General features: G+C 46.2%; 1 long non-coding RNA gene across 1 annotated transcript in view; it reads left to right on the top strand.

The window, feature by feature from the left end:
* LOC107309254 overlaps positions 1–17,128 on the top strand; it is a 53,807-nt gene extending 36,679 nt beyond the window's left edge. The window contains exons 3-5 of the long non-coding RNA XR_001553131.2: positions 9,313–9,461; positions 14,342–14,429; positions 16,407–17,128. This is a non-coding gene — a long non-coding RNA (uncharacterized LOC107309254). The remainder of the gene's footprint in view (positions 1–9,312; positions 9,462–14,341; positions 14,430–16,406) is intronic.
* Positions 17,129–18,123: the final 995 nt, after the last annotated feature.

Raw genomic sequence — 18,123 nt, 5'->3', positions numbered from 1 at the left:
GTTTTGATGGGGACAGCATGTATCCTTAACATCCCTCTGAAGCCCAGGATGTTGGAATACTCATGTTTTATGTTCTCCTAGCTTTTGTTTTTCTCTTACCTCTGGCCAGAGCTCTGATAAAGAAGCCAGAGCTGCTACAACTCCCATTACTCACTGAACACAGCCTCTGTAACGTAGGAGACCACTTGCCTTAGGGCATTTTGGTTGGTAATTCATTCTAAGGGCCATCATCCTCCTTTCTCTGCGTAGTCATCATGGTTATTACAACAGAAGAGGCTCTGTTTTACCAGGCAGTACAATGCAGTGCGTAACATAGGGTATCCTGAGTTTCTAGGGACTACCCACTCACGGTGCTCATCCTGTTATCTGCAGTGAGCTACGAGCCCATAGATGTTACAAGGGAGAGACGTGGCGTGGTATAATAAATGCTTTGCTTGGGGATGATTCTGGTCCCTACCTATGTTCTTGACAGCTTATTCACACTCACATGGGCTGTTCTCTGGGAGCAGTACAATTTGCATGTTGTGTGAGGTCTCCTATTGACATAATGAGGCTTTATTGGATTAAAGGGCTTAGTGCCAGCACTAATTATTCAAAAGAATGTATAGGTTTTTATAAGACTGCCAAACTAGCCTTTATTAGATCTGCATTAATACATTTCAGTTCTTCAGGCATACTGTTCCTCCTTTATGACCAATGCCTACAGGAATTGAGGAGCTGGCAGGGAGATGTGCGTGCAAGCTGCAACATCAGGGTTCCTGCAGGGTGTTGTTATCATGGGATATACATGTGGTTTAGCTAAACCAAAAAACGAGAGGCAGGCATGGTGACGGGACTGACTTGGCACCATGGACAGCAGCACAAAGTCCTCCTCCCACTGGACCAATATGAGTTGCACAGAGAGAGGACAGTGAGAGCAGTTCCTGCAGGCAGTGTTTGCACAGAAACCTCAGCCATTGCGGTGCTTTCTGAAGTTACACTTGTAAAAGCTGGAAAGTCCAACACTAAGTCAGTCAAGATCTGATTTACAAAAGGGAAAGCTGCAGTTTTCCACTCTGAACATGCATTCTGACTGTGGGGAAAGAGACTACTAAAGCTATGTATGTGTAAAGCTGCAGATAATATCTGCTTTCTGCCAACCCATTTTCTGTATAAAAGAGGTCAAATCGCATTAGGTTTTTGCCGTTGAGGTTCCAGGGCTTCAAGGAAAGCCCTGTGAGTGCAATAGAAAATAGAACTAAGGGTTATAGCAGTGTGCTAAAACCAATGCTGTTTTATTTATTTGCATTAGTTTGGAGAAGTTAAATATCTGATAAAAGAGGATGCTAAAGTATTGTTAATGAAGAATTGTTACTCTTTCATACATATTATTGGGCAAACAGTTAAAAGGGAAAGATGATTGCCATAGTCTTGCACCTCCCTTGGCTATTCAATGCATTCAAATGTATACTGACCAGTTCTTCGGTGTGCAAATTGTGTGCTTGTTGATAGGATTACAGAAAGTATGGGTTTGGGTTTCGTTTTTTAACCCTCTGGGGACTTTTATTGCACAAAGCCAAGTGCTTCTACACGCATGACAGAGCAATTTCTTGGCTCTGGGAAGTGCTGCTAGATAGAAATGATAGCAGAGCAAAACATTTACTTTCTCAAAATTGTTGCTTGTTCAAATAAGGATACCGCAACAAAACCATGCAGTGGGTCAGCAGTCCTCTGTTCTATACTGATGAGAGCTCGCTAAGTGCTGGTACCGTTCCAAGCCAGGGAATGCAGTTTAAAGGAAGTTGGTGCACTATCTTGAGAATTAACTTATACACACTCCTGATCTTGAAAGTCTTAAATCTGTTGTTAGTTATCTTTCTAATGCTTCAGGGCTTGTTTCCTGAAGTGGCAGTGTTCTGTCTTGGTCAAAGATCTCATACTGATTCAAACTCTTGGAAAACCTGAAGCTTGCTTACTTGATTTTTATTATTATTATTATTATTGTTTTGCTTTGGAAGCTCAGCACTTCATCTCAGTTGAATTAATGTGGTGCCAGTGGAGCTTGGAGAGCCAAGGCACATATATGTGTGTATTCACTAACAAGGGGAAGAGTGGATTGCTCTTTTGCCAGCACTGTGTACTACTGTGTCAGTCACAAAGGCTTGAACCTAAGCTAAGGGTGTTCATGTAAATGCTGAGCTAACATGAAGAACAGATTCATGGCACATACTGATTTAGGGGGGGGGGTTAATAACCAGTGAATAATACATGTCCAAGATACGTAGCAGCAGTGAGGGTTCTGAAATAGAGAAGACTTCCATGTAAAATGTCAAAGTTGTGTCCGCACTGAAACCTCTCTCTGTTGGCAGATCTCCCACCAGCACAAGGTCTTTTCCCTTTTAGAAAAGCAAAACTGTTAGAAAACCATGGAGTATCTAGATCAGTCTGCACAGTGTGCTGCTGTTTCTATAAATTACCATTGCATATAAGTAACGATTTCATAGTAGCACTTTAAACTGTTACTCCCTTCTTAATTTTCTTAAAGGGAGTCTAATTGCTTTCTTTATATGCAGCTCCATGTCAAAAGCTTAATTTCTCCCTCCAGATGGATAATTAAATCATGCAGTGTTCATCTCTTGTGACTCCTCTTGTCCCAGAAATCTTACATTTTTACTCTAGCTGTCTTCTGCAGAGCACAGCCACTGACAAAGCCTTCACCTTTAATTTACTTATGCCAGTAAGACAGCAGTTTGTTTCAATTCAGAAGCAAGGATTCATTTTCCTTTCCTTGACTTTTGCTGCATATTTCTTTCCCTAGAGAAGAAACCTCATCTCTCCCACAAGTAGGTTTTCCAGGCATTGCAAAACAGGATTTTTTTTTTCCCTCATGACCTGATTTTGCAAACCTGCAAGTCTCCCATTTAAATCAGCAGCCTGGTTCTCGTCTGTGTGATTTGAGGAATGGATTAACTTGAATATCAAAGAATGCCAATAGGACTCCCTTGTGCAGCATGAGACTCAGTGTGTGAGGAAGTCCTGGAGGGCCACAGGCGCACAGCACCCCATAGGAGCAGGCTGCATTAGTGTGGCCTTGCATCGTGCTGGAAAATAAAATAGATGTCTAGAAGAATTTATGCTTGGTGGGGCATTTCTGTTTGAATGCCTTCCATTGTGAGGTTCAGCCTCCTTGCTTCATTTCTTCTGAAGTGAGCACTTTTGAGTGCTCAGCGCTGGATCAAGGAGATTGGGTGTGGGCAGCTCTGCAAAGTTATGGGGACCATGCCTGTGCCAAACAGTGAAGAACTTGGTCTTGTTTAGAAACTTGGTAGAATTGTTATCAGTAGAAGGATGGGTGTCTCTGAAGGACATTCCCACAGTGTGCCTGTGGGGTTAATAGGCAGTGATAGTACAGTTCTTTTGTGGAGTGGTGGTTCCAGTGCTGAAATGTCGTTCCTGATACTGATTGTGTTATTATTTTTTGGGTAACAATGCCTGTTATTGCAGTCCTGTTACCTTTGGCCATGATGCTCTGGTTAGCTTTGCTGCATTGGTGCACATTAAGGCAAGGGTTTGCTGAAGCAAGACAAGTTGACCACAAAAAAATAATAATAGTGAAGGTCTTGCTTTATGCTTTTTTTTTTGCGTTGGGACACTGACTCACTTCTGAGTTTCTGTGGTATAGCACGTCTACTGGTAATGCTGACTTTTCATTGCTGGAGCTGCAGGTCAGCATCTCGTAATTTTTCCTTTGATTTTTAACTGCCCCTTTTGTTTGAGTTCATTTCATGCTGCTCACTCCCTTCACATCTTCCCAGCACTGAGCCTTCAGGGTCTTTTACTTCATGCCCCACTCCTGGCTGATGCAGGGGGACCCTGCAGGAGTTCCTGCTGGAAATGGTTGGGTGCTCACAGTGTTTAAAATGAATGTGCTTTGTGCACAAAATGCACAGAAGCTTTAGGAGAGCGATGCTCGTAGAACTGACTGTAGTTGAGTGAAGAGGCTGAGTGCCCTGAACCAGCTCCCAGAATAGCATGCTCAGTGCTGTGGGTCAGCCTCAGAACCTCCCAGCAGCTGTGTGCATTTGCCAGCCTGGAGGCATCAAGAGGCCATGTGCCAGGAAGCTGTGGTGCTGGGGCAGAGGTGCTGTCAGAGGTCTGCCTGCCTTCTGACAGGGCTGCTCCCAGCCGCGCAGAGGGATCCCTTTGAGTGCTAACCTACTGCTGCTCTCTTTTTGGTGATGAAGCATTCAAGGGAACAGAAAGTGCCCCAGTTCATGCGCTGTCCATCAAGACGAGCAGAGGAAGCAGAGCACAGCAAGGGCACGGGTGAAACCCAGTGAATGCAAATGATTTATGGAGGAGCTGATTTAAGCACTTCCAATTACCCCTGTCAACATGCAGTAGCATCTATTTATGGGTATGAGCTTAAACACATTGTGTAAAATAATAAGGTTGCATAGGCAGATGTGGGACTGTTGTGTGGCCCAGTGTGTCTGTTTGCTAACCAGGTGTTTCCTAGTGGTTTGCATGGGGAAGAGGCCTGGCTGTGTGGAACATCCTGAGCTAGAAATGACTTGCCAGCTTTATCAGGTTTTGTGGGTTTTTTTTGCTGCAGTCTAGGAAGGAAGTTAATCTGACCTCGTTGCACTTGAGCTGGAAATATTACAGGATCTTTAAGGGTGGAAAATACCATTAAGATCACCAATCCAACTATCAACCTATCTCCACCGTGCCCACTAAGTGTGTCCCTCAGTGCCACATCCACATGGTTCTCGAACGCCTCCAGGGACAGTGACTGCACCACCTCCCTGTGCAGCCTGTGCCACTGCAGCACCGCTCCTTCTGAGGAGAAATTCTTTCTAATACCCAACCTGAACCTTTCCTGGCACAACTTGAGGCCTATTGCTGACCTCTTGCCCTGTCACTGTTATCTGGGGGAAGAGGCTGGCCCCCACCTTGCCACAGTCTCCTTTCAGGTTGTCATAAAGAGGGGTGAGGTCTCCTCTGAGCATCCTCTTCTCCAGACTGAACAATCCCAGAATGTTCAATGAGGCAGCTGTTACACAAACGTGCTCTTGTCCTTCAGAATAATATTATCTTCAAGTGGGTTTGAGTTTGCAAAAGGAAAGGAGGAGATTGGGTCTAGCTGTCTGTCTGAACAAGGAACACCCAAGCCAAAAGACTTGACCCTCGAGCTGCACATCAGCTTTGGATTTTATGCTGTTCAGGGTGGGCTTGGCAGATAGCTTGTGAAGTTTTACAGTGGGGCTTTTATAGGGCCTCTGCGTCAGTAAACAGAATACAGTCCTCGGAGGCTTGCAATGCTTTACTCTCCCTGGTGACAAAGGTATGGCCATATGAAGAAAGTGTGTAATTAAACCTGAGGGCAGTGGATCAGCTAAAAATATAACCTTTATGTGGTACTTAAAGGGTGTTGCAGATAGTCTGTCTTTATGCTAAAATTCTTGTATGTTTCCAGGAGTGAGAGCTATTTTGGGGCATCTTCTTTATCTTTCTTGTCACTTTTCTATTAAACCATGTCCTATTTCTATTCAGTGCACCAAAGAGCGTGAGTTGTACTGACATCTCTTTGATTCACTTGTGGCATCTTTAGGAAATGAAAAGTGATCAAATTCCCTTGTCAAGGAGGATGCTCATTTGGAGAGGTTGCATCCTTCTTCTTTTTTCTTAAAAGTACAACCCAGAAAAGAAACTTGAAAAAGCCCATGGCCCAGATATAATTACCTGCCTTTAAAAAGTAAGGAGGGGAGGTCGGTTGTATGAAGCCACTCATTAGCAAATAGCCTCCGAAGAGCAGCACGCTGCCTTTGCTTTGCAGGCACTTAGACCCTATACAGTAGCTGATTTTATGGAGTACAGTATAGCTGTTAACCAGCAGGACGGAACTCTTCAGTTGCCTTAGTAACTAATCCAATCCTGGGAGGACATAAAAATAGAATACATAATTTTAGAACCTTTTGGCCCTTGGCCAAGCAAAATATTCTCACTAGCAGCAGTCACATTTGTGATTTGAATGGATTTTCTTAATAGGATAGATTCTATTTGTTTTATGGAGATAAATGGTGCTTGCTTCTCAAATCTGATTAATTGCACATCCTGGCTATTAGGTCTTGTAGCTTCTGTGCTCTTCCCTATGTTTTATTTAACTAACAATATAACAAAATATAACATAAATAAAAAGATGGAAAAATGTTTTAGTTGCCGGCTGCTGTTCAGACGTAATCTGGTTTAAAGGAAAAAAAACAAAGAGGACGACTGCGGTATAACTCAATAAATCACGTAAATTGCCAGGAGGAACGTCGTAAGCATCTGCTTAATTCAAGTGTTCTTTTTCTGTATTGATTTGTAAAGCTTGTTTAGAGAAAAAGGGTATTATTTTTAAGAAGGCGTTATTGAAAGCCTTGCTGCGGATGGCCATATGGGACCGCAGGTCATTGGGGTGAGCAGGAGCCCAATACCAGGAGTGCTGGGAGTTCTGGTGAGGGTCAGCACTTTCCCCCCCACCATTCTATAGCTGTCACCAGTGTGTAGGGGGCCAGCAAGGCTGAGCCCTGCACATGGGAGGGGCGCTCCCGCAGTCCTGCCCTGCACCGTGCCCCTGAGCCAGGTGTGGGTTTCATGTAAGGCGTGTACTGAAAGCATGTGCTGCTGGAAAGAGTGCTGCTTTATAGGCGCAGTGATTCAGCAGGTTTTCCATTCTACTTTGGGATTATCAGCCTGTAGGGTGAAAAGCTAAATATAGCAAATATGTGCTTTGTGCAGCGGTTGTAATGCTTTTTGCTCGGTGCTTTCTTTTTTTTCCAGGCGGTGCTATTCTTATTCAAGCATCGTAATTTATTAATATGGCTAGCAGACTCCTCTGAAGCAAATTAAGATTTTTCATCGTTCCATGCTAAAAGGATGGCATGCCAACCCTACAGGAAGCTTCCGCTGGAGCACGGCTGTAATTAGTTTATGGCCCTGGATGAAGGGGAGGTGGAGTGGGCCTGCCTGCGGCTGGGCAACTGAACCACAGCAGCACGAGCTTCTGGCACAGCCTGATCTAAAGCAAGGCTTTCCAGATACTGATTTTAAGAATAAAATAAACCGAGCAGGAGGTGCGTGCCCATCTCTAATGTGATAATTAATTGTCGCCCTTCAGCCTCTCTCCTCTGCCAACGTGGTAATGTTTCCAGTGGAGCATAACAGTGTGTTTGCCATTTCCCACTGCCCGAGGATCTCATGCTCACTTGGTGTTAATTTGTAGGGCTAAGGTGAGATTGGCCGAGAAGCACCCTGCAAGCAGATGGGTGCCAAGAGCCAGCCTTGCAGTGCTGAGGAATCCTGCGGGCTGTGGCTGACTATAGCATGGGCTGTGGTGTTGGTGTTTGGGGTGAAACCAGCTGGAAAAGAGCTCCTGCACAGAGCCAACGCTCATTTTCTGCCTGGACCTGCTTGTCTTTGCTGCCCTGGCAGCTTGCCTGACCTCAGGTTCTGCCTGGAGGTTTGTATTTTATTGAGGATAAAGAAAATGCAAGTGCCGTGGTAAAATGCAACCTGATATGCTACTAATTTTTTTCCCCAAAGAAGTTCAGAAAGCAGTACGTTAATACAAGCATTTGTGGCCAAAATGTATTATGCAGTTAATTCAAGTAAATTGCAGTTACTCTGTAGCAAATAATTACCACCTGTTTCACATCTGCCTCAAATCCACTCAAAATACAGCAATCTAATCATCGTTCTTGTGTTATTTATGTAGTTTCGTTATTTGCTGTTTGATTTCTATTTGCTAACCCCATCTACAATATTTTTTTCATGCCTTCTGTACACAGAATGGCAGGCTTAATAGTCCCCTCTGGATTTGTTTATAAAACCTTTCAAAACATGGTTGCAATGTGTGACGGGGCTCCTGCTGCCCCCCAGCAGCACGCTGGCCTCTCCCGCACTGAGCTCTGAGATTCCCACACCTCCATCTCCCCTTCAGAACCAGTGCACGCTGATGTGCCACGCACGTTGTTCTCTGAACTTTTTCATGGATGGCTTTGGTCAGTTTGAATGGAAGCTCCTGAGATGGGTGTACCTGCAGGGCAGGAACAGATGGATTCACATCCCTTGTCTTCAGCTGTGTGGGGGTGCAGGGGCTCCCTGTAAGTACAGGAGTGCTGCAGTGAGGTCTTCCCACAGCCTTCTCTTCCCCAGACTTAACAAACCTGCTCTCTCAGCCCTTACCTTACGAGAGGAGCTCCAGTCCTCTGATTATCTTTGTGACCCTTCTCTGGGCACGCTCCAACAGTTTCCCTCCTCTAGAAGCATCTTCATCCATTTGTGGTATGGGCAAAGGCAGGCTGAGCATCCCTGTCTGCTTCTGACGCTAATCTGGGAGGGGAGCTGCAGGCTGGGGCCTCTAAATACCTGTGGGCGTGCCATAAAAAAATGGTATTTCTGGCAGAAGTTCAGCTGGGAGGATGCCAAGGGAGCGAGTTGCAAGCTCAGCAGCACCATTGCATGTCTTTGTGCTACCTCTCGTGTCTGCCTGTCAAAACCTGCCATCGCGAGCAGTAATTATGCACATCCGTTAGCTGAGCAGCCATTCTCTGAAGCGCTTTGTGGCAGTCTCTCTCAGAAGAAGCGCATATCTCATTGTGGTGTCAGCACGATGACCATAACACCTCCCTGAGGGAGATGCCTCTGATAACACTATATTAAAGGCAGGGCTCGGTTTTGTCTTTGAAACCTCTATCACACAAACCAGTGCACAAGGAAAGACACCTATGATAATTTTGTAGACAAACGTTAACAAAAGCTGCCTGTGCACATGCACACACACAGACATTCAGCATTAGCCTTGCAGGAGCCTGTGATGGTGACAGGAGTACTTTTATTGTCATCTCTGCTGGAGGAAAAAATACCTATTTGTGCAAATAACCCGAGCTCAGCTTCGTTCCCTGGCGCTCCTTTTGCACATGTGAGTGTGTTTTGTCAGCTCTGTCTTTGGGTACAGATTAAAAATGCATCGCTTTGCAGTTCTCGTTTTCAGAATACTCGTGCTTGTTTGTCTTAAACAAATTAGTGCCATAATAGTCCCGTCTCCCTGTGGAGACATAAATATTGTACGGTAAAAATCTAAAATGTATGTTTGCTATGTTTGTTTCCCCAAAAAATGCTTAATTTAGTTACTGTGTTTAATTTTCTTGATTGCTTTCTGTTCGTTAAACGAGAGTGTGTCTGAAAAAAACCTAAAAGCAAAGCTAGAGGCAGAGGATAATAACATCTATGGCTATTAATTAAGCTGAAATCCTTGAACGTGACTCCTTCCAACTTGTTATCTTCCAGACACGAGATGACTTTGTTCTTTGGGTGACTACTGCTAGACAGACGCATCCTGTTGTGATAAAGGAGACCAGCTGGATTTAGGACTGCGGCGTCGTGTTTGCGGTACGGCTGACCATATGTGATTTTCTGTCACGTCTGCAGCTTTAACGGTAAAGCTCTGAAGTATTTGCACTTTGATTCATGCTTTTCCACCACTTTGGTCACCAAATAAGAGGTGGCTTTGTGCAGCTGGTTTGCACTAATGCAGGTCGCGCTGCACTCTTTGCAAAGCACAGGGAAAGCTCTTGCATGCTTGTTCTTAAGATTTGTTCGGAGCTGGGTTTTTTTCTGCTTTGGTTTGTTTGCGGGTGCGTTTCCTTTTGTTGTGCTGTTGTCTTTTTGCTTGTTTTGTTTTGTTCTGAAGGAGGAAATGACCGCGACCAGCAACTACATTTCATCAGGGACGTAATTCTGAATTCCTGCTCTGAGCGTGGTCTTTATCTGGCTTCACCAGAACCGAATAATTCTGTTAGTTGTTATTGTCTTCCTGCCTGCTCTGAGAAATGCCTGTCTGAAGTCTCTGCAGAGTCTGAGAACAGAAGGGTATCTGCTTGTGAAAGAAGCCTGACAGACAGCAGATAGAATGTGGAGTTTGGGGTCCATTTTCCCTAAGAAGGAGCGCTTTTATTTGTTCTTGTCCGCAGCTACGATTTGGCTGTAAAACATATGGCAGAAAGGAACCGAAGGTACCTGCAGCATTTGGCTGAAGGAAGGAACCAACATTAATATTTGTCTTCAGTTTTATGAAGGCGGAGGGGGGAGGAGCAGGAGCCTCTTTTCAGTCAGCACCACTGAGAAATTACTGCAGCCTGAAGAGCAGTTTGCATTTCTTGGTTGTCTGGACTTGAGAAAAGTGTGTGTAGGAGCAAAGGCCAGCGGCTGTCACAAGGATGGAAAGGAAAAACAAACAGTAAAATTCCTTTTTTGCTCTGTGCAAGTCTTAACTTGGAACTCGCAGTGACTTTATTATCATCTTAAATGGGTTACGTTTGGCTCCTCTGAGCTTCCTGGGTTACAGCCAGTGCCCAGCCCTCAATAGACCATTCTCCTTTTAGCCAAGTATTCACGGTGATTCTGTCTTATATCAGACTGTATCTTATGCACCTTCCCTCACACTGAACGCTTGAACAACGGCTCAGTTTTAGCAGTCAGTGTTTGCAAATGGCATCTTGTGAGAAAGGGCAGCAGAGTGCAATTTCTTTATAGTACGGACTGTTGAATCGCAGCAGCTGAGTGGGGTAGAAGGGGGAAGTAGCTGCATCCTGCACGGGCAGGGCAGGTGCTGAGCAGTGCCAGGGACAAGAGGCAGGCAGGGTGGGATGCTTCTTTAATCCCATCCGGGATTTTCAGCATCAGCCCCTGGGTCAGGAGCCGCAGAGGGAAGGCACCCTGCTTCTGCTCATCTGGCACCCCTCGTTCAGGTGAGGTGCACAGCCATGCAGGCAGCAGGGAGATGGAGGTGGAAAGGTTGAGACTGGTCGTTTGTCACTTGATTTTGAGGATGATTCCTCTGAACAGTGAACAGGCGATCTTGTAATGGGCTGTCGATTTCCATGATGAAAGCCAGCTCGTTTTGGCATATGATGAGAGTGTTGTGTGAGAAAGAGTGGTTCAAATGGAGAGGAGAATTGTCAGGAAGCGCCATTCAGTACTCCACATTTGATGACACGGGCAGTAGGCCATCATCTCCCAACCTGTAAGACAAGATTCCCTGTGGTACCACAGGGTGGGCTCTGCAGTGAACTGTAACAGCACTGTCCTGCTGCTGTTAGTCATGTTAAGGCTCCGACTCGTCCAAGTGCTGCACTCAAAAAGCAAATGTGTGTATTATTCCTTTAAATCACAACAGGCAGTGACAGCCCAGACTAGCATGGCGCCTACCAGAAGAGTACATTCGCTCTGACCATGTCTGGGAGACCATTTGTTGTCTCATTACTGGGTGTGTGCTGGCCCATTGTAAATGTCAGCGAGCTCAGTGTGTTTTGTGCAATGAAACGGATAGATCTAAAGCAGCAGTGGGTCAGATCCGGAGCTGAGGAGCTGCAGGAGAGAGCTTGCTGCCCCATTTCCATCTGCATCTGAGTGGCTCAAGGCCGTCATCCTCAGGAGTGCAGCACCTGTACGTGCTCAGAAAGGAGGAAGTGATTCTTTGTGATCTAGCAGGTTGCAGTGTTTTTTTGTTTGGTTTTGGTTTTTTAGCTAATATTTCCTTAGTTTGGGGTTTAAACATTTCTATATGTTCAAAGGAGAATGTGAATAATACCTGTTTCTGGAACAGCTGCTGGTGGGAGTCTGCTGTGTGCAGAGAGGTTGGTGTACAACCGCTGTGGCCTTAAGTTGTGGTGTGTAGGCAGCGACACGTGGCAAGAGGCAGCAGAACATCCAGGAGGCAGAGGACTTGCTTGCAGTAAACCTGTATGGGATTGGGAAAAAGAAGTGAGAAAAAGAGCCCCAAACTCTTTGTGAACCTCACCTTCCTCTGGCTTCAGGACATGTAGAAACAATGCTGAGGTCCCCAGTCACTCTGTTACAAGGTGATTTTTCCAACAAAGAACTGGCTGGCCACAAAAGCATCTTGCTGTGTCTGTATAGCACACTAGGCGAGGCCCTTCGTAAGGGATCGGCTGATTATTATTCTGCTACCGGCCCTTATTTTCCTCTTCTACTCTCTGTCTCGCAGGAAGGCTGCATACAAATATAGCAATCGATGGAGGGGAGATGTTCTTCCTTCATGAGATTAATTACAAACACAGGGATGCTCTGTCTAGCCTGCATGTATGATTGATCTTACGGGAGGAAATGCAATAGGAAACTAATGCTTCCTTTTATCCAGTAAGCAAAGTTCAGAGATGTTTACATTCTGCTAGGTAAGCACAGCTGTCTAAAGACTCCAAGACGGATGGACTGTCCTGTCAGCACAATTCCTGCCGGGGGAAGGGCCGGCTCCATCCCTGCGGACCTCCCCCTGCCCACGGGGCTGCGAGGCCAGAATCGCTAATTTAGCAATCAGCTTAATTATTGCACGCAGCCATTAGCAGGGAGACCCACACGAAGCCAGCCAGTGCAGCGGTGCTGGTGGGGGCAGCGCTGGGCCAGGTGGGGCTGCACTGCGAGACCCAGAGGAAGGCTCCTGCTTATAGTGCACACAGTGTGACTGTCACGGGCCAACTTCTCCGAAATCACAAGCTTTTTTCCCTTTAAAACCCAGCTGGAGCAGAGAACGCTCAGCTTATTCCCTCCCAGCAGCTCGCAGCGTGGAGCTGTGGAAGCATCTGCAAGGAGTGCGGTGCTTAGCTGCCCTTGTTTCTATTTGTGTACAAATACAATCTCACGAGCCATGGATTTGGCTCAGGGTCCTTCCGAAAAGGCTCATTTCGTTCTTGGGCACAGGCGAGTGCTTGCAGTTAGCCTGAGAAACAGAGTTAGAGGTGCTGGATCCAGCTTAGTGACTCAGCCCTATCCTGGCAGTATTTTGAGTTATAGATGTGCTACTGCTGATATTTAACTCGTGCCAGAGCTGCTGAACTAAATGGAGGATTTGAAGTATTCCCGCAACTGGGCTCATGCAGAGGAGATCCTCACCTGGGGCTGGTTTCCTCAAGGAAGAAGAAACCAGCAGGGTATCCCAGCCATAGCATCCCATAAGGTGTAAGGATGTCCCTTGTCACCCACCCTGCATCCTGCCTCCCCATTACACAGCATAGGGCTGCACTGCCGGGGGCCAGAAAGTCCCCGCACTAAAATAATTAGCGTAATAAATACGGCGTGCCGAGAGCAAGAGGAAGCAGGGATGTCTCGGTTTGCATCTATCCCCGTGGAGCTGGGCCTGCTGGAGTCCAGCCCTGCATTGCTTTCGCCTTTTATTTTCCTCCCGAGGTCTGCTGGTGCCCCAATGAACGCTGACACGCGTTGGCCGCTCGTTTCGGCTGTCCTTTCTCTTGGCTTTGCACATGCAAATCCTGCTTGACAAGCGCGGCTCATTGGCTGTTTGAGTCAGTTTAGTGGGCTTGACAAAGGTTATTGCAATAATTGATGTTCCTCTTCTAATAATTAATGTTAATGAGTCCACTAAACAGTAAACAAGACAACAAAGAACTGTTAATGAGACAGTCTTTACTCATTTGTGTAATCTTTTCGGTAAGATAATGGGCAATAAATACGTCGCTATTCAGCCATCTTCCAGTCCTTAATGCGTGGAGAGTGTTTTAAAAAGAGATTTGAGCTGATTTTTTACACTTGCCTTCGGTAAATGCGGCAGGCTGGGTAGGTGGGGCGGCTGAAAGAGTTTGGAGACCTATATAATTAAGTGCCTTGACATTCTGCGTCTGAAGGACATTGGCGGGTATCCAAACAGTGTGTTCTGCTCTCGAACCATTTAATTGAAACCATGCAAAGTTGGGGAGGGGGGAGGGCGAAAGAGGGGGAGATGTTGGCAAAAAACCCTCAGTGAGGTGTTTTTTTTTCACTGTTGGATTGACCAGACAGAGCAACAAAGCTGATAAAACAGGATTAGCAAAATTGCATTGTTGGATATTATATGCTGTGTGACATGTACTACAGCAAAGGAATTTGGCAGGATTAACCTGCGGAGGATAAAGATGTACCAGACAAGCGGGCTGAATTAATAGACTGCTGTGACCAAAGCAAGGAAATCTATTTGCATGGAATATTAGCAGTGAGAGCAGAGCTGTGCTGGAGGAGTTGCACTTACTGTCCTATGCGGACCTGGGACCGGGCTCACCAGGCAGCAATTCAGAGTGAAGAAAGCAGCTCTTTGGTTTCTCTTTATTTTTTCCTGTTTCTAACCCCCCCCCAAAAAAATGTTAATTCCTAGAAAGGGTGATGTGCATTATTGAATCTCACATCCCCCGTCACCCCCCACCAAACAAAGAAGTTTGTTTTCCTGTTTATAGGAGGTGAGATTCTTCTCCTAACATACACATACTGGCCTCATCCCAAAGTAAATATGTGTTCTGTTGTCTTTCCTCAGGGCTCGCAGCACCAGCCGGCACGGGAGAGTGCAGCGCTTGCTCTGCCACTTACTCAGCTGCTGAGGAAATTGGGCACCATTGGAAATGGTAAGAAAGCTTTTGAACCACGTAGAGAACGTGAAAACTATAGCCATATAGGCGGCTAAAAATTGTAAAACTGTACTAAGGGAAAATGGGAGAGTATGGAAATTGCAAATCAGATGTGCTCTAAGAACGTGCTGGACTGTCTGACTGCGAGGGAAAGGCAGAAAGGCAGCATCCATCTCTGGTGCAGCGAGTGGAGAGAGAGGCTTGGGTTAAGTGTTCATTTCTCACTTGCAGAGTGCGTAATGCTGGTTCTTAGTGGAAAAGGCTTTTAAATTGGCTTCTGGGCAGCAAGCGATGCATACAGGAGATTGATTTCGTTTTAGAACTCCGCTGTACTTGGATGCAGATTGCATGAAAGGTTTCATAAGGATTTAAACAACCTTGAAGGAAACTCGTATCATTTGTTTTTCTGTTCCCACCCACAGTACCATTGTCAGACTTCAGCGTTCCCATGGAACGGGGAATGTGCAGAATGCATTTGGCATTATTCTTGGTGCGACACAGTGTGCTCCTGCCGGTGTGTGCAGCACTGCAGCACACAGGGGGGGACCTCGCAGCATCTGGTCACCTTCAGTCAGCATTGCTGAGTCACTGCTGTTCAGGAGCAGCCAGAGCATGGCTCTTCCTTTTCCGTGTTGAAGCTGAATAATAGATTTGCGTAAAATATGAATACGCTGTTTTGTTTCTTGTAGCATGGTGTATTAAAATTTCAGGAACTGCTCTTTAAAGAAAAGCTCTGTCAGCGTGACATAGCTGAGACTTTACAAGTGCATGCACGTGCAGAAGTGTCAGATTCATCTCCATTTCATGCGGCAGCTACATTGTAGGACCTGGGAGGTCTCTCCTTACCGCACTTGTTTGTAGTTTCTTTGCTTAGAGACTGGTCGTGACCCCATCTCCCATCTCAGTGGAAAGTCAGTGCACGAGGTTTCCGTTGGATTAAATAGGGAAGCATAGGGGTAACTCCCTTCATCACAAAAGGGGGAAGTTTTGTCTCCACATCAAACCTGCTTCAGAGCTAATCAAAGGAGGGGTTTCTCCCCAGAGATGTGCCAGGCTCCACATTGTGTGCTTTATCCCTGTTTTCCTTCAAGACTGCTGTATTTGGTCCTCATCACAGAGACAGTCCCAAGCTGGGTGGCAGAAACTCTGCTTCATTTTGAGCTCTGGTTGCTGAGGAAAGTCCTTAATGCACATACTAAAGTCAAGTGTTTGCCTTTTGTTTGCCTGTGTGTAGACAAGTTAGCAGCCCATGAGGTGATGCTGGTATCCCACTGAGAATGACCTGACCATTGCAAGTGAGTCACTGTACCTCAGGTGTAGCATTTTGAGGGAAATCAGTCTGAAGTTTACATGCCATCTTTGCTGGTCAGCAGTGAATTGCATCTCTCAGCTTCCACACATCCCTGATGGATGGGGCCATGCAGGGAAGTACAGGGCCTGCAGACTGGGTCTCCCTGGGTTCCAGCAGGACCCTTAAGCCAGTGGGCAGTACTGCATGTGCCACCACCCTGGGAAGCTCCTGGGAAAAGGCCATGCACGTGCTGGTGTCCTACCCACGCCAGGCAGGGCACATGCGGAGGGGTGTGAGGCTGAATGGCAGCACAGTGCCCAGGAGGCCACAAGCTCCCTATGGCCCCATTCTCCTTCTAACAGCATCCTGGCATCAGTGAGAAAGCAGCAGCCTCTTTCTTTGTGTCTCCTGGGGCTTGGCTGAGTTTCTAGGTTACGTCCCCTGCCTGTGAGCCTCCATCCCTCCTGAGATGAATATCCACAGGATGTAGATAGTGAGGATGTAGCTGAACCTGCATCACACTACAGCAGCCAGTGCTACAGTGCAGCAGATCTCAAGCGCAGCGCCTGTCTGCCATTTCTGGGGGAAGAAATTCACTGTAGTACTTCGGTGTCATTGTAAACAACAGGTGGGAGCACGCAGCCTATGGGAAGGACAGATCTAACCCTCTCTTTGCTTTCCAGGATGAAGATGGAGCATAGAGGACGCAGGGCCCTGCCAGGTGCCGTGCAGCAGCTGGTGTTGTGAATCAGGCCGTCACCAGTTGGAGAACGGCTACTTCACAACACCAGGGTGGCACTGCACCACACTTCATCGCCAGCCAGAGGAGCAGTGAGGGTCCCAGATGGGCACAGCCACAGGAGCCCAGACCTGCTAAGGTAAATCATGTGCTCTACTCCTATTTAGGTAACCAGCCTCCCGTGGAAGTCTGGAATAGGCCCTCTAAACATCTCTGTGGGTCCAATCCTTAGGCTTCTGTGTGCTGTGTGAATGGGGAAGAGGTATGGAAGGCAGTGGGGTGAGCAGTCTCTGTATGCCAGGCACATCTCCCAGCAGAGATGGTTGAAGCCATTATTATAAACTACCTCAGTCTCATCCTGAATATGTGATGCAGGCAGAAAGATAGATGGAGGGGAGAGTCGGAGAGTCAGAATACACACGAGATCAGAAATAACATGGGACAGTCTGGAAATGCACGTGCACAGACACATGTGGGTGGCTGCATCACACATCCTCATCTTCCCCTTCAGTAAAGCTTCCTACAGAAGCAACCCCGAGTTCTGTCCATGGTGAAAAGCTCTCAGCCAACACCATGAAGGGCATGGGAGGAATGAGTATGACATTGTCAACCTGACATGTAAGAAGTCTGTTTTATTAAACTTGTCTTCTGCTAACAGAAAATGTGTCCTCTGTGTCCTGGCCTCTGTGTTTATTGTAACCTTGTTTTAAAGCTCACTACCTGTAAGGTGGCTGCAAGGTTTGTTCACTGTAAGGTTTGTTTCACAGGATAAAATAATGCAAGCCTTTAGAAGCAGAGGGTTACAAGAATGTAACCCCTGCACACATCCTCTATTTACATGGACAGCTATTCAGATGTAGCATTAAATACCATTTCATCTTCCTTTGTGAACCAGAAGCCTCTTTGACCTATTCAGTTTCTGTCTACAAACACACATAACATTTGAAATAGGTTAATGCTTAATATCTGCTGACAGATGACCTGATGGATGATCTCCATCCTTCTCTTAACTATGCGGTGTGGAGATACGGTATGGATAAGATGGCTGATTTTCAGTTATTTTTGTGAAGGAATTTCTTGGGATGTGACATGTCAGAGGGGGCCTTTATTGTACTCTGTGTTTCTAACTGGAATCCATCACACTTTATGTTCTTCTAAAATGATTTCCTAGAAAATTAATGCATGCCATAATGTGGCACTGCTGCTGAAAATCAAATGCTCTTGCTCGTCATTAAGGAACCCGATCATCCTGGCCATCCAGTAGGGAGGATGGAGGGCTGAATAGCTGGCTGTCAGCTTTAGATGATGGAAGCAATTTCTGTTTGCTCCATTCAGCAGTTAGAAGTACTTAATTTTAGCACGTACTGCAATGAAAGGTGAATGCACAGAATAAATGGCTCAATCTGAGTTTTATATTCGTGTGAGCGTTAATGCTTAAGCAAGTGCCTGCTATTCTTGTTCATCTGGAGTTCTGGCTGCTGGGATGGAGAACATGTGCTGCACCAGGCTTCTGGCAGCCATAAAGCTGGAGTCGGGGGGTACATCCAGAGACCTTCCTGTGCCTTCTGGATACTGCTCAATATTGCAGTCTGTTTGGGTAGTTTCCCCCAAAAATACCATAACACAGAATCACCAAGGTTGGAAAAGACCTCCAAGATCAT

Source organism: Coturnix japonica, chromosome 2, assembly GCF_001577835.2.
Source record: "Coturnix japonica isolate 7356 chromosome 2, Coturnix japonica 2.1, whole genome shotgun sequence".
In the NCBI taxonomy this organism is placed as follows: domain Eukaryota; kingdom Metazoa; phylum Chordata; class Aves; order Galliformes; family Phasianidae; genus Coturnix; species Coturnix japonica.
This window is presented reverse-complemented; position numbering and strand designations above follow the sequence as displayed.